This window comes from Rattus norvegicus, chromosome 8 (assembly GCF_021556685.1).
Source record: "Rattus norvegicus strain SHRSP/BbbUtx chromosome 8, alternate assembly SHRSP_T2T, whole genome shotgun sequence".
Taxonomy (NCBI): Eukaryota; Metazoa; Chordata; class Mammalia; order Rodentia; family Muridae; genus Rattus; species Rattus norvegicus.
The window spans coordinates 39168478-39185809 of record NC_141541.1 but is presented as its reverse complement, the minus strand read 5'-3'; the positions used below and the strand labels follow the sequence as shown (position 1 = coordinate 39185809).

Below are 17332 nucleotides of genomic sequence, written 5' to 3'. Positions count from 1 at the left end.
TGCACAGAAAGCTGACTGTGAGGCCAAAGTTCAGACAGAGTGGCCCCAACTCAAGTGTCACTCTAGAACTAACCCCTTTCTTTTCATCTTACCAGTGTATGGGTTTTTTTTTCCCCAAACTGTTTGGAAATATCTAAGCAAATGAAAAATAGGTTTTTATGGCTTGGGTTGCTGATAGTGTTGATAAAATAATAGGAAGTTGTTGGAGAGAGTCAGCCTTCTAACAGTTTCCTGAAATAAATAAAGTGCCAGCATTCTCTTTACCATCCATCACCCAACAGAAGCGTGTGCGTGCACACACACACACACACACACACACACACACACACACACACACACCATCTTTGAGAGTTTGGATACACTGCTGCTTGCAAATGGACCCATTAAAAGCAGATAAATCAATGGGAAATGCATAAAAAGTCTCATTTATCATAAAGGCATGCTGGACAGCGTTTTGAGTTTTACATACATTTATTCTAGAAATCTGTTTATCTGTGCAACATTTCTAAGCAAAATGTTTTGTGATGAACCATTCTTTCTACTAGAATCTATATGGAGGGCAATTAAATTCAAACCCCAAAGACAAAACATGATGAACACAGCAGCTGTGCTATTGATTTGGCATTTCCCAATTGTCCTTGTCCCTTTTCTTCCCCATATGTGCCCTGGTGTGGGTAGTTCCCACTATTGGGTACAAGTTTCTTATGCCTTCAAACTATACGACTTCCCGGACTGGCCTCTGGTAGCCATAATAGATGTGTTTCCTGTAATATGTTTGCAGATGGTTGGAAATGACTCCCACGGGCCATTTCCTAAATCTGCCCTTGTGCATATGAAAATAGCCTATGCATAACATTTTACATGTGTAGAGATATAGAAAAATAAAGATACCACTTAACTGTGTACACCTAATGGAGAGGGTTCACTTAGTACTGGGAGCCTGACTATGCCTCTTTAGATTCTCAACTCTTAGCAAGTTTGTTGGACTCTGATAGGATTCTAGAGAGAAAAGAATTTCACTTGTACACAGAGAAAACGATGCACTTCAAAATCAGAGAGACAGTAGTTTTTCAATAACCATTCAATCAACAGATGATTGTCGAGGGATAGAATCTTCCTTTAAGCCAGAAGAACCATTTGACATTTGTGGTTTGGAGCCATGCGTGGTGTAGCTATGAGGAACATTACTGATGATCCCAGGATTCAGTGATTAGGGTTCAATGTCCTATTTCTACAAACACAAAGTTGGGCAGTACACCTTTCTTGACTCTGTCCAATTTGACAGCTATTAGCAGTTTACCTACTTGGCATTTTATGATATGGTAAGTAGAAAACATGCCTTCAAGAAAGCCACTTCCTGAGGGGAAAAGGATAAGAACATAGGGAGCAGAGTTTTCTTAGAAACACCATGATAGTCTCACTTCAGCAGTTCTATACCAATGCCTAGGGATACACTCTTCACCCCTGAGGACCTACCAACAGCTGTGTCATAACTCCTGTAAATAAGGATTTATTAGAACGGAGTTAAGTAGCAGACTCAGTATCAGGCTGTACAGATGAGGAAGACCTTGAGATTTGGTGGAAATGTTGACTTTTTATCAAGGTCAACACAGATTTATTGACTCAAAAAATAAATATTGATGCTCAGGAGGTCAATATTTGCCCCAAGGCAAAGATATCTTCACCGTGACCCCCCCCCACATACACACTGAAATCTGTATACAGTAGGCTCGATTCCAAAATGAATTAGCCATGACATAGATTAAGATACCATTTTGTTAGACTGTCTAGGGCATTGGAGAGCAATAGTAATATAAGCCCTTCATGTTCAAAGTCCTTTCCAACCCTCATTAAAATGTATCACCCTCTGCCAGATGTGAAAAAAGTGTTGCTCTCCCCACTCAACATCTGGATTCTAGGAGTTGAGAAAAGGTGAATAATTTTGCCCAGGCCACAGGAATGACAGCATAGACCATAAATGTGCTTCAGGGTGGGTCTCACTGCAGGTAGCAGAGATCTAGCAGGAGACTGTCTTCATTAAATTCCCTGGCAAAATGATAAACACACTTGATTAAGATGCTTTAATTTAGTTAATTTATTTCCCAATGTCAACAAACCTACTTGGGCCGGTCAACTATATTGATTATTCAGGGGGATGATTTGAGTGTTCACACATCATAAATTTTACTTTTGAATATTAGCACTCAACCCTCAAGTGGCAGCACATCGATGGCTAGGTCAAAGTCACTGGGAGGAAACAGTTCCAGGTCCATTGTTCTGCTTGAACAATGGTTACTGGATTCTAATACTCGGTCATTCCTTGTCTTTCACCGTGGGGTCCTGGAGTGCTGAGACTTAGAACCATTTTGAAATAAAAGCACTGAAGTCATCCACTGCTGGATGCATCGCTACAATTATGCTTCCTTCCGGTCTCCCCAAGTTTCCGTTATCTTTGCTATTGGAGAGGACCAAGCCCTGGGCCATCAAAGCATCAGCAGGCTCAATGATCTTATTTCCTTTTGACTTCAGAATACATTATTTCCCCATGTATCATGCTGGTCTAATTATGTTTTTTTTTTCTCTCTGGATATTCAATATTAGGAAATAATGAGCAATTCCAGAGAAACGGCAAATGATAGGGGGAAGGGAGGAAGAATTGGGTGGATTCTGGGTATCAAGTCAGGAGCCGAGATGTATAGTGTATGAAATTCGCACACTAGTCTTGAGTGGATAGGGCTCACCTTTCAGAATTTGAGAATTTTCAAAACCATTGCAATAGACCTTAAATTTGACGTAGGGATAATCTTAATAGCATGACTAGCCTGTTTGCTTTCAAAGGAAACAATTTGACTTGGAGGGACATAATCGCAGAGCCAATGCCAGGACCTGAAAAGGGGATTTAGGAGTCCTGGCCCACTCTACTCTGGTAGGACCTTGTTTCATCCTACAGTAGGATTTGGAGCTTGCACTGGTTGCCAAGGGAAGCAAGTGAAGCCCACGCCACTTGAAGTGCTTAGACAAGGGTAATCTGACTGACAGCATGGTAACAGCCAAATGAACCTGTTCCCAGGGTTTAATATTTAATAATATAAAATGAAAAGACTGGGAAGCAGGCTGGAGACGAAAGATCCATATCAAGTCAGGATTTCTGTGACTGTCAGAGCGGTGTGTGTCTCCTGGGGACCTGAGAGTAAGCGAGTCGCTCTTCTGCAGAAATTGTTATCTTGGGTGTATTGATTGTATGTGCAACACTCAGCCGTCAGCTTCGCCTGCCTGTCTTTATTTTTTATTGTCCACACTGTGGGAATCTCCCAAATTGTCATAAACCTCTTGGCTTCACACTTGAGGCTGAGTTCCTGTGGAGCAGGGGTCAGACCCAAGGGTTCACCTAATAGGTGAGCTCTGTCTCTCCTTAATAGCAACCCAAAGGCTTTAGGACACACTGGTGCCATGGGGCTGCTCTCCCTGGCTCTGGAACATCTGAGTCTAGAGACAAACCTCAAATCTTTCCCTTTTTCTGTCTTTCTGACATGCTGTCCGATTTGCTCTGAGGCAGGTTACATAGCTATGTGTGCCTCAGCTTTCTCATCGGTAAAATGGGTTCATACATATGTTAGAGAACTGTGGGGGAAGATTGAGATAACCCACAGGAAGTGATCAACTTATGTTCTGGATAGAAGAGTCTTCAGGAAGTGATAGCTGTGATTAGTAATGAATGATGAGCATCAAAATCTAATTAGTTAGGGACAGAGTCTGTCTTGAAACCTCAGAATTCTAGAGCTAAAAGATTATTGGGAAGTTATCTTCTCCATCACCTGCCTTCCCAGACAACTAACTTCTTTACTTTTTCATAAAAATACTATTTTATTGTATTAGTTTTATACACATAGGTGTCTTGCCTGCCTATAGATATGTTTCCACAGGTGTACCTGGTACCCAAAGAAGCCAGAAGAGGGCATGGAGATCTCCTAGAACTGGAGTTCCAGATGGTTGTAAGCCACCATGTGGAGCTGGGAACCAAATCCAGGCCCTCATGAAGTGCAGTCAGTGCTCCTAACTGATCAGCCATCTGTTTAGCCCCTAAACTTTTTTATTTATAAGTAATAAAAATAAATAATAGTAATAATTTGTATTTTTGGATAGAATGTGAAATTTGGATGCAGTAAAAAAGGCTAGAAAAGAAGTTCTGAAATGTGAGCCTGGATTTTATAGAAGTGAACAGTAGCAGAGTAGCTTGGAGACCCCATGTTCCTGGAGGGAAGGCTGAGCCCCTCATCCAGCCTTGTCTTTTGTGTCTGTAGCATATTTCCTCTGCCTTAGCTTTCCCTCTGCAGCGTGCCTTTGCACTGTGCTCTTTGGCCATGTGCAAAGGTAGTTCTGCCCGCTTGTCCAGGGAGTTAGAGAGGACTGTGCTTCCAAGGTCAAAGTTGCCAGGCTGCCTTCCAGGAACCAGAGCGGCCTTGCACGTCAGGGGCCATCTTGCAACAATAACCATAACAAAACTGCGCCTTCCAAACGTCCTTTTCTGAGCTTGAAAAATCCTCCACATCTCTTTTGATCTTCATGGGAGCCCTGTGAAACGTCATCCTGGGACTTGTCACATCCGTGTGGACGATGAGGAGACAAACAGGGGGGAAAAAAGCCAGTACCCAGAGCTAGGGTTATGAACTCGGAATGAGAAAATGTCTACTTACACCCATGCATATTTCACAGCAAATAAAAATGACAGGGGTTCTCCTCTGGAGGTGACTTAGCCCCTTGAGGCATTTTTGTGTGTCATAACTAAGGAGGGAGAGGGTACTAGTGACAAGTAATGGAAGAGACCACGTAGGCCACCTCTCCCCCACTTTTCATGAAATTATCCAGCCGTGTCAACAGTGCTTTGGCTGGGAAAGTCCTATGGCACTCCTAGGTTAAGAAGGTATATAAGAGAATCAGGTCACAAACCTGCCGCCCCAGTCTCATTTTCCTACTTACGCTCCTAACCCAGCCCATTACCCCCAAAGACACTTCCTAGGCATCTGCAAGGACTTCGCATACTCTGAAGAAAGTTAGTGGCCACATCTAGAGCCGTGGAATCTTTTGTAAAGCTGCTGGTAAAGTTATTTTCGTTTTTTAAATTAGTTTGGGAGTTTGTGCTCCTCTTTACATAATTACAAGCTGACAAACACGCTTCTGTATTTTTTTTAATTAACAGATATTTGTATTCGAGTTCTCCAAATTACATACCGCAGCTTGCACATTACAGGACAGCTGCCATACTCCAGATGTGGGCAATAACCGGAGCAGGGTAATGGCAAACACGAAAGGGAGAGAGCGGGAAGGAGCAGAAGAAGGAGAAGTTCATGTGTCTGGATGGAGATGGGCAATTTCGGTCGATGGGTTCGGGTTGTTTACAGAGATGAGAACCTTCGATTCTCCCAAATTTTCTTCCCAGTTTGAACATGTGGGAGGAAGGCGCCCGGGTCATTCGCTGCTGCCATCAAAGGCTCACCAGCGCCTTGTAAAAGCAGATTACAGATGAAACGGGGTGCATATAAATGTTAACAGCATGCTGGGGAAACTATTCAAATCATGGCTGTTTATAAGCACCCCATCAAACTCGTAAAGCCCCTCCCGAAGAAAGCGACTCTCAGATGAAGGCATGGCTGTCTAGGTTTATTTAGCCCATCAATTACACTGCCCCCCTTATGTCATGTATTCCTAGAGTGGGCTCTCAGGGGAGGCTACAAACTAGGGACTGCTTGAGCGCACACACGTTCGGGCACACGCACATGCACACGCGTGGATGTAAATACACACACACACACACGCACGCACACACACACACGCACGCACACACACACATACACACAGTAAGGATGTTACAATGGAAGTAGGCGTGAGACAGAAGATGGAGGTTCCCAACCCTAGCCTGACATCATGATTGCTGAGTGATAGATACTGGGAAAAAGACTCTATTTCTCAGATTTGATTCCCTTATCTGACAAACCCTTTCAGATATTTCTGTCAATCCCTTTAGAGTCTGAAACCCTTCTTTAGCCTTGAGCAGATCACAGAAGCAAGTCACTTTTTATTTTGTTTTTTGGCAGGTTTTTTTTTTTTTTTTTGAGACAAGCTTTCTCCAAGCTGCCCTGGCTGTCCTGTAAGTTTATGGGTAGACCAGGTTGGCCTCGAACTCACAGAGATCTGCCTACCTTTGCCTCAGAATGCCGGGATCAAAGACATGTGCCACCACCACCTAGCTCTCCCAGGCACTTTCAGTGAAGAAAACGAGAACGAGAACGAGAACGAGAACGAGAACGAGAACGAGAACGAGAACGAGGAGAACCGAGAACCGAGAACCGAGAGCAAGAACAAGAACAAGAACAAGAACGATAACGACGACAACGACAACAACAACAACAACAAAAACGGTAACAACAATAGCGAAGTGTGGGGAATAGGAGGTGAGGAGTTTGGGTTTGTTCATTCCCTTCATTACCCATAAAATGTACCAAATATCTTCTGTGGCTACCCGATTGATAAGGCTGTTGCTCTTCCGTGGAAGGGGGCTTTCGGTGGGGAGAATGTTTGGGCAAGTCTGCGGCTGTGGTAGGTACAGGTAACATAGAGGTAAATGTAGTCCGGCAGAGGAACTCCAGGGGAGGGAGAGAGAGGGAGGAGTCACAGGGCTGGGGAGAGTAACAGCCCCCCCCCCCCGCGCCCCCTAATGGGTTCCTAGCAACAGAAGAAAAAGAAACATCCACAGGGCGCATGCTGGAGGACATAGAAGTCAGGGAATAAAGATCTGTGAGTGGTTTTAAAAGTGACTCCATGAGATAAAGTGATGTCGCGATGCTCCTTGCGCCACTGTCGATAGCAGGCCCATCTATGGAGCATAACCAGGGAGACACTAGGCCCGCCAGCTCACTTTTGTGGCACTTCCGAGCAAGAGATGGATGCTTCCCAGGTTCTGGTGTAGCCGGGAGGTAGCAGGTAGTTTAGAACCTGCCAGTGTTTGTTCTTCTCTACCCCGCCTTCTCTTCCATCACAAAGTGCTGGGTCTGACCTGTGCACCATCAGGCAGGCAGTTCCAGGAAACCCCGTATGGCGGGGAGACCCACAAAAGTCAATAAGATGACGTGGTAAATGAGAGATTTCACCTGGGTTAAGATAACACAATACAAGCTTGGTAGAATTAATCGTTTACCCTACCCTCAACACCACCCCACAACCACCCCACACCAGGCACAGAACAGCCAAGCTGCTCTAAGTTGGCCCTGCCACCTACAGGTGCAAGTGAGGAATGCAGTCTTCCTGACACCATCTATGTCCTTTAGGGAAAATTTCCCTCTTCCAAGATTTTCAGCAACGGTTAGCAAGGTAACTCCAGATACTCCGCTTCCCGTGCTCACACCCTGTTTATGCCTCTTAATGTGACTGAGGGTCGTGGAGGATTTTCTGAGTTTTGCTATCTCCTGCATTCCTTATTGGAGAGTAATTTGATGATTATCCCCAGGTAAGTCTTAGGTTACTGAATACCACTCTATCATCTAGTATTAAGCCATAGATTTGGAATACAACTTAACAAAAAGTAACCAGTAGTAAAAATCTTTATCCTTCCTTCTTTCCTTAAGGAATGGTCAGCCCTCTCTACCCCAGAGTCTAGAAATGTCCCTAGAGTAGTGCAAACATGTTGTCCTCTAAATAAATGAGATTTTCCTTAGGTATCAAGCTACAGAAAAGTTTGATTTTCTTTTTTCTCTTTGCCCATTCAGTTACTGGATTGCCACCAAGTTCACTGACAGTGGAACTGGACTGCTTTCTCTGACTTGTAAAATGAAAAATGGAGAATTATTCTGGCCCCATCCCTGGTTAGATATAATTACATGAAGTGACAAAGGGGCCCAGCTTACTTATCGAGCACTGCTGCTATGCAAACAATGCTTTCTGGGTTCCAGAATGGCAACCGAGGAGCTGTAGGAACTCTGCAGGTGAGGCTTTGGTGTGGTCCATTGGCTGAGGAAACCACAGTCAGAAATGCACGGTGTTCTTGCTGAAGTCCCCCACACTGCTTCCAGTCCAGTGAGGTCAGCTCTCTGCTGCCACAGGCCCCCACTGCATGTGGGATTCGACACATTAACTGAGGATCACTTTTAATTTCCCTTGTTACCTACACCACATAGGGTATGGCACCTGTCTCCCTCAGTGGCTCCTGATTGTCATCTTCCTTTAAAAAGCAGATTTTTACTTAGGTGGTTTTTGACTATTTGTGAATGGAAAAAAGAATTATTTGCATTCCTAGTGAGATAAATTCCAGAAGCAAAACTGAATAAACATTAGGAAGTGCAATGTTTTGAAGGTTAATCCGTTTGTGGAAAATCATTACGATCCGTGGCTGACTCTTGAATGAGGGAAGCTCACTGAGGCAGCATCCGGCGCCCCGGTTTTCCTAGCCGTAACCTCGAAATACCCTATCTGAAAGATCTCCATCACTACAAATTGCTTGAAAAAATTTCAAGCGATAACCATTAGGTGTGAAAATGAGACACGTAGAAGCTGACAGAAGCTAGGCAGGGTTTTATGTTCTCTTCTGGGTCTTTTTTCCCTTGACTGCCATTTGACCTTTGGTATCACTGAGTCTTCTTCTTACTGAGGTTTCCAACAAAAAAGTAAGATCACGTTGCCATAAGGAAGAACCAGAGCAGGCATTTGTTACCTATTAGCATGACTAACCAGGCTGAGCAAAGTACACCATGAGTGTTCTCGGTGTCTTTAATTAATAAATTGTGTGTGCAGCATGTGTATTTGTGTGTGTGTGTGTGTATGTGTGTGTGTGTGTGTGTGTGTGTGTGTGTGTGTAGGCCAGAGGACATTCTTGAATGCCATTGTTTGGATGTTGTCTACCTATTTGGTTATATATTTAAAACAGAGTCTTTCGGTGGCCTAGCAGTTTCCAAGCTGGTTAATTTAGATAGACAGAAAGCCTCATGAATCCACCTGTGTCCACCTTTCCAGCAGTGAAGTTATAAACACCTACCACCAACCTGGACAATTTTACATAGGTTCTGGGGCAGCAGCTGAAGTATCTCCCAGGCCCTCATCTTTTGTTTCTAGAGATTCTAATGCTTTGATTGCAAGGAATTTCCAAACATGCCTGCCTGTAGGTGATTTGGGCTGAGTACCTGCTACAGACAGCTTGGCCAGCAACTGAACTCAGTGAGGTCAGAGAGAAGCCAGAGACTCAATCAGTCCGAGACAGACAGATTAATGGGGACGTAATTCCACAGCCCTTCTTCCAGCTCGTGATCGCAGCCTCTGCTGCAGAAGCAGCACAAAAGTGACACAGAAATTCCTCTGGCTTCTCTCATCTGGGAAGTTGAGAACTCTACCTGAGCTGGTGCAGGTGATGCCTTGGCACATTTTCTTTTTTCACTTAAAAATATCCCAGGTATAATAAAATAAGCCCCTCCTCCCCAGATCTGGAGATTGTGCAAAAAGTCTGGCACAGGGAAGACATGTGTCCTATCTGAACCAAGGTCCCTTACAGACACTGAGTCCTCCCGTGTGCTAGGGCAGATGGTCTTTATTTCTCTTCACTGTTCAACAGTAGTAATTCTTCTGACATTTGGGAGAAACCCTGCAGTCTCTTAGTCTTGGTGTGATGCAAGCTTCTTTTTACTTTACGTAGAAGCTGAAAACTTCCTGTTAATATTCCCTGCTTCCCAGACACATCCGTCCAGTGTGCAATGCTAAGAAGAGGAGAAGCTAGACAGAGTATCGCTACTAGAAGTACTGGTGGCTGAGATGAGACCAACGCCTGAGTCAGCTGGCAGGAACGGTCCTGATCATTGTTTGGGATACCATTAAACCACACCAGAGCCTGGTCCCTCAGCTCTTCTGGGAACTCTGTGGTCTGCACACTATTCATTTGCATTGATATCAGCCAGATAGCTTTTGTTGCTTGCCATTAAGTTCCCTGGTTGACATAGTGCTCACCCACCTGAGTGCATTCACACCGTAGGCACACACGCCTTCTCTCCCTGTTGTATGTTTTATCCTCTTCTTACCAGGAGCAATGTTGTGGTCCAGAGCTACAGACAGCTACGAGGACTTAAGAATACAGCATCCTTTTCATTTTCCCCCAGCATCCTCATAAAAGCTGATGGAACAAGAAGGAGCAATACTCTGCTCTGGTTGTGTTGATAGCCTTAAGTTCTGCTTGCCCTTCCACTAAAGCAGGGTGCTGGCCAAAGTCAGTGGGAATTGTATTTGTCTAACTAAAGGCGTTGCTCGACCCAGAGAGAGTGGAGAACAATTGAGCATATAACTTATAATGTATTCCGCTGTCAGATTTAAGTTTGGAAAACGAATAAATAAGGAGGATAGAAATTGAATGCTGGGGTCAATCTGCATCTTAGTCACAGACTGCTGAGGAGTGGGCCGAGTGTCCTACGGCATGCAGCTTGGCTCATTTTCACGGGGGAGGGGTCTTGTGAGGGCTTCAGCATAACTGAGAGTATCTGTCTCCCACTGCCGTGTTCAAACTGACCAAGCAAACATTGACCTAACCTCAGGTGCCATCATTCAGTTAGACAGAGCTATATAGGGTTATCCAGAGATTTCCAGGGGACATGACCTTCCTGGTGGATAGTCAGAGTGTGAGGGTCAGCAGAGACTAGTCATTGGGTGGCCACAATCAGCAACAGCGTTTTGATGAAGGATACAGGCTGCTGTTTAACTCCCTGCACAAAGCAGACCTAATGGGTTAGACCCTAATCCTAGAAATGGTGTGGACTTAAGAGGTAGATAATGAAGGTTAAAAAACAAACAAACAAACAAAAAGACAAAACAAAAACAAAACAACCTTGGCTTTTGCCATTTATGAGTGACTTTAGGCTAATGATCCAAAAGGATTTCTGTTTAAACATCTGGAAATAAGAATACTGATACTCTTTCAGAGTTTAGAGGAATTAAAAGTAACAAATATCCAAAGTTTGTACTGTAGTATCTAGCAAGGAGGGCCTCAGCTCATTTCTCCCTGTTGTCCCCTTGCTAGCTCATACATTTATGGAAAGTCCTGATGTGCACTGGGCTGCATTCAAGGCATTAGGGATATAGTGATACATGTGGCAGATAATGACCCTTTCTGTGGTACGAAGCATGAGACTTATGAACTTCTGGGGGGCAGGAAAGTCATATCTACTTCCTGCCTGTGTAAGGTGGGTACTTGATGCATGTGTGGGGCTGGATGAAATGACAATGTGACACACTTCAGTAAAACCTAAGCAGCTCTGTCTGACGTGCTTCCTCCTACAGGATCATCTCTCTATGTTCTGACATTTGTCCCGTGTCCTCTTCCGTAGCACTCACTTATCTCCATTACCCTTCCATGTCTCTCTGGCTCTATTACCTCTGGGCTGAAGCTGGAGAACTTTTCAATAAATTTGTATGTCTTCGACTGAGTTTTAAGAATGCGTCATGTCCTGAAGGTCACCTTCCCTGAACCTCTCTTCCAGAAATCGAGCTCCTTCCTGCCATCTCCTCCACCTGATTATTCAATCTCCCCAAGAAGACGGATGGCATGCATGGCAGAGTGGCTGCCTAACAAGGCGGCCCGCAGCATCTTTAGGAAGCCTTTGTTCCTGCCGACTTCCTTCTCTGACCTTCTTGTCCTTTCACCAGACTGCCTTTCACTGGCCACACACTGTGTATAGCGCGCGCGCGCACACACACGCGCACACACAGCACATTTGGAATGAAAGGATACAGAAATAAGATGTAGAATTCCCATCCTCTAGCAGCAAATGATCAAGTTTGGGACTTATGGATGCTACATGGGGAAATCAAGGTTTAGATGGCTAGACAATTATTCAGCTATCTTCTGAACAAGTGTTTCTGAGTACCCAGTTCTTGGACCATTGTTATGAGAATCCCCGGGACATTTTTTTCCAGTACAATGTCCTTGGTTCCTCCTGTAATTATCGACTCAGGCCCTTCGTAGTCATAGGAACCAACATCCCTAGAATCTTCAGTGTAAACAAATACCCCAAGTGGTTCTTCAAAACCTGGGGGAGGAGGCTTATGCCTTGTCTTTACTGCTGAATGAATCTCCAATTCTTCCGTGTTTCCTCACGGGACATAATTCCCAGGTTCTCCTCATTTGTAATTGACTGTCTAAGATGTCACTCTCAGAGGGGGCCACTGCTCCTCCAGCTGTGAGCACATGAGCAGAGGGCACCACAGGCTTCAAGCATCTCCAGTATGAATGCACTACCTGCTACAGAGAAAGTCAAACAGGGTGTAACTACGTCACACTGCTGGCTGCTATTAAGATTTCAACAGAACGACTCCAGCCACCCTCCATTAGGACTCTGAAATACACTTGACAGAAGATGTGTTCATCAAATTTGAGAGCAGTGCAATATCACAAAGAGAAGGTAGATTATGAAATTCTAATGGTATGTGTTTTTTTTTCCTTTTATAAGACGGTGTTAATTCCTCCTGAGTCAATGGTACCTTCCAGTGCTCACAGATAATTTTCTGGGTAGCTACAAACCATTGAAGGCTTCTCTTACAGAGCCCTCTTCTGGAGCGGTGTTCTTGTCTACTGCCCTTTAGTTTCTTTTGTCTGTCTGTCTGTCTGTCTGTCTGTCTGTCTGTCTGTCTGTCTGCCTGCCTGCCTGCCTGCCTGCCTGCCTGTCCATTTTCCAGTCAGGGTTTCTCCGTGTAACCTCCCTGGCTTTCCTGGAACTCACTTTGTAGACCAGGCTGGCCTCTACCTCACAGGGATCCTCCTGCCTCTGCCTCCCATGTGCTGGATTTAAGGTGTGTGCCGCTGTGCCCAACTTTAGTTACTTTTACCTCAAAGAAAACATCACAGCATTTTTTTCAGATCCCATTAGTTCTAAGACCATGTCTTCAAATTGTTTCAAGATCCAGGGAGTTCACTTCATCGGGTCTAGTCCTCAGATTTGTCGTTTTAATTGAAAACACGTTTTAAGTTAAAAAACAGTTATTGTTGTTGTTATCAGAGTGCACGCATGTGTGTGTGTGCGTGTGTATGTGTGTGTGTGTGTGTGTAATATGTGTGAGTGTGCCAAGCTTATTCTCATTTAACTATGAAAAGCATTTGTAGGAAACAAAACAAAACAACAAAACAACCAAACAATAAAGAAAAGAAAACAGTAGCAACGGAGATGATGTGTCTCTCTCTGCACTGGTTTGCACTGAGGGAAATCTGCCCCCTCCCTTTTTTTCCAATTCTTCCTTGAACCCTAAAACTTTCCATTTCTTCACTTCCCATGATCCTCCTCCTCCTCCTCCTCCTCTCTCTCTCTCTCTCTCTCTCTTTCTCTCTCTCTCTCTCTCTCTCTCTCTCTCTCTCTCTCTCTTCCTCTCTCTCTCTCTCTCTCCCCCCCCCCTTTTCTTTCTTCTAGCCTCACCTCATTTCCGGCTCTTCATGCCACTGAGCACCATTGTCACAGTCATCTGCTCCTCTTTTGTCCTCATCCGTTGCTAGGTGCTTGCCTTTCACCCTTTGTGCTTGTGGCCTTCACACCTGAGCTTCTGAGAGTCTGTGCAGCCATGTTGGTTTCTCCAGAGGCCGCACTCTTACCTTCTATACCAGAGTCATTTATGTGGTACCATCTAAACAGGCTTTACTTTTGGAACTTGTCATGTTGTTAGAGCATTTTTTCCTCACATCACCCCACCCCCCACTTTGGTAGTTTGCTTTTTCCTTTTCTGTAGACATCAGTGGTAGTCCCAAACTTAGGACAGGTTGCTTACCACACCCAGTGTCTTGTGTTTTGTCACAAATTCCTGGAAGTATTATGTGTTTTCTAAGGGTCTCTGTAAATGTATTCATTTATCCCTATATTCTTTCAATGCACATCTCTCAAGTGTCCATTAAATGCCTGTCAAGTCTGTGGAGAGGTTTACTCCTTGTTGGCACAACGCCTGGCACATATTGAATGTTTGATAAATATTTGTTGAAAAAGTGAAAAAGAGTTAGACTTAAGCCTAGAGTAGCAGAGCCTTCCATTGATCTCCTCCCCAGCCCCAACACACACACAACTTTCTGAGCTATCAGGCTGCCTGTCAGGTAATTAAAAAATATGTCAGGAATTCCGTGTTAACGGGATGAGCCTTCCAGCACACATCCAAAGAGCCAAGGACCTCCCTGCTGTAACTGGCTCCTGGGGCCAGTTGATGTTTTGGATTAACAAAAAGCACCACAACCAGTCTAAGACATAATCAGTGGGAGAAATCACTTCAATTCCACATCCATTCCTGCTTGTGCGTGTGTGCATGTGTGCATACGTGTGTATGAGTGTTTGTGTGTGTGTTTGTGTGTGTGCGTGTGAGTGCACGTGTGCGTGTACATGTACATGTGCTCTCTCTCGAGCATGTTCACTTAACTTCTCCCTGTGATGCATACCATCCCGTGGGATTTCTGAACCAGGATTACGCTGCTCTGGTGTGTGTGTGGGCAACATCTTTGCCAACGCCGTGGCCCACTCAGAAGTGCCTCCTACCAACTCAGACATCAGGTCCAGGTAACTGCAGCTGACATTCTGCAGCATTAGACTTTCATACTACATTAATTTATTATTATTCACCAGGGGTAGGCAATAAATCATGCTGTTCTTTCAGAATGGCTTCTGATCGCCTTCTCCAACGCTTTCTTGGAAGGTCACATATACTTCTTCCTCCTCTGTGTGTGTGTCATATCTTTTCCTGTAAGGTGGGCGTGTTTTTCTCCTTCCTGATTTCAAATGTCAGTTTAAAGCTCTGCTAGTTAGGATCCTTCTGTCATTACCTATGGAATCTCTGCAAACAACCTATATTCATCTTTTTTTTTCCCTCTTGGTCCTTTGCAGCAATGACCCTCTACAGAGAAGCCTGCTAGTGACCTTGCAAGGCTTCCTGGACATTACTACTTTCCCAGGAAGCACAATGTATTAAATTCCGGTGCTGCCAATGACCTTCAGGTCACTTAGCAGGGACATGCCAAACTCCTTGCCTCTTCAATAGGCTGCATGCTCTCCTGCTTCCAGACTCCAGCACGTGTTACCCCACACGCTCCTTCAATGCTCCCACATCTCAATCCTTGACCACCCGCTTAGCTACCTTCAGTTCAGCCTTGGAGCTTCGCCTCAAGCTTTCTTGCCACCACCCCGACTATCTGCCCCCACAGAAGTAAGTCCACGCATCATTTCTTACAGCTTGCCTATCTTGGGTTGTTCACTTGTTTCTTAGGCTATGTCCTGTGTTTCTGGATTCTGAGCAATCAACAGATTACCGGCAGTGGGAAACACAATTTCATGATGGCAGGGTGGGGAAGACTGCACAGTGCTCAAACAAAACTGCAGTCCTTAAATCCTGTAAAAAGCCAAAAAAAAAATTAAACCTCTCAGACAAGCAGCTATTAAGAACACAAAGTCTGAATTTTCCAGTTACAAAAGACCTGTCTATAGCCATTATTTATCACCCAGAAAACACTCTCCTTCTGTCCCATTGTCAGTGTCCCACAGACCACATCAGCCTTCGGACAGAGGTGGGAAGAAAGAAAGGGAGAGAGGCATGAATAGAGATGAGAGTATGAGTTTCCATTTATTTATTTATTTTTCATATAAATCAGCTAATCTGTTTAACATTCATATTAAAGTTGTAATCACCTTTGCACACATTAAAATACAAACCAGCACAAGTAATAGGCCTTAAGAACAACATTACAATAGCTATTAGCATATAACAGCTCCCTTATCAACTTACAACATCCCTATAAAGTAATAACTGCATCCAGGATTGATTCACGGGAAATTCATTCTCTGGGAGCACTGAAGCCTGACTCAGTGTCTGGGGAAGGTGAGTTTCTATTTGTTGCTGGGCTGACTCAGAAGAGCCCTGGGGGCTGGGGACATCTCCACTGGAGACAGAAGGCTTACCCCTTAATTTTTACTCTATCATTTAAATGTGGGGCAAATAAATTCACCTCAATGAGATTCTACTTTCTTCAACTACAAAGTGGAGTTGAGGATATTCTCAACGAAATAAGGAAGTGTCTGAGAGGCTGGCTAGTGTTTAGTGAGGGTGGTCTGTTTTCAAGGAGTCAAGTGCTGCAGGGGGTAGAATGGTTGATCTTGATTGCCAACTTGACAGGATGTAGAATCATCATGGGAGCATAGCTTTGGGTATGTTTGCAAGAGATTTTTTTTTTCTCTAGAATAGGTTTGTCGAGGTGGCAAGAACTACTTTAAACATTAGTCACCATTCCATAATACTCCAATATTAAACTGAGTATTACCAAGGGACTAGAGGATTGAGCAGCAGTGTTCAACATGGCTTCCTTCTGACTGTAGAGATGATATGACCAGCTACCTGCAGATCCTGATGCTATCTATGACTTCCCCACTATCATGGACTGTATCTTTGAACTGTGAACCAAATTAAACCCTTTCTTCCTTAAATTGCTTTAGCCGGGCATTTTATCACGACAGAGAGTAACTGTTCCAGGGGGTGAAAGCTGCATAGAAGAGATACTGTGGAGAACCAGAGAAGCCATATGCAATGCTGGAACATTCTGCTTCTCTGTTATTCACTCCTACAATGGTGTTGAGCACTGTCAGAGATGATGTGGTGATACGATCAATGTTGAAACAGTATCTCTCCTTGTAGGGCTCTCAGTTGAGTTGGAGAGGCATCAAGACAACAAGCTGGATGGGACTGAACACATGATGCAGGAGAATAGGCACAGTACATCCAGGGAGAGGAAAGAACAAAATGGCTGAGCAGGAATCAGAAGGCAGCTTCATGAAAGAAGTGACATCTAAGTGGAGCCTTGATGTGTAAGCAATACTTCAACAAATGATGAGCAAAAGCTATTTTAGGCTGAAGGAATAGCATAAACAAAGACCGCACACAGTCCTTCCATGGAACAACAAATTATTATTTGTTTTTCTTTGGGGTGGATGGAATTTAGAGAGCAAAAAAGGAGGCAGGGATGTTGGAAGTAGGCGGTGCTAGAACTGGAACGTCTTTCATGTGGGATGAAGGTGTGATCTGAGGTTCCCTGCATGGGGGCTCTGCCTGGAAGGCAAAGGGTAGTATGTGAACTTCCTAAGACAGGTTGACACTTGTGTTCTAGGAAGACTCAAGTAGTGAAGAGTGACCGTGGTCATAGGTGACTTGGTGAATGAGGGGGATTGGATGTGATACTGTTCCAAGTTGGGAAGTAGAAGAATACTACTTGGTCAAAGAAGGATAATGAAAATGGTTAGAGAAATGGGTGTCATGATAGAGAAATGGCTGGGTATGGGAGAAGAAAGGGGCTCTAATACAATAT

At 44.3% G+C, this 17332-nt stretch overlaps 1 protein-coding gene and 1 long non-coding RNA gene across 9 annotated transcripts in view; one reads left to right on the top strand and one right to left on the bottom strand.

Annotated features, from left to right (window-relative positions):
- Kirrel3 (kirre like nephrin family adhesion molecule 3) overlaps nucleotides 1-17332 on the bottom strand; it is a 539739-nt gene that overhangs the window by 503200 nt on the left and 19207 nt on the right.
- Nucleotides 6227-8349, top strand: LOC102555390 (uncharacterized). Its single transcript, XR_015628251.1, has 2 exons — nucleotides 6227-6416; nucleotides 7761-8349. It is a non-coding gene; the product is annotated as an uncharacterized LOC102555390 (long non-coding RNA).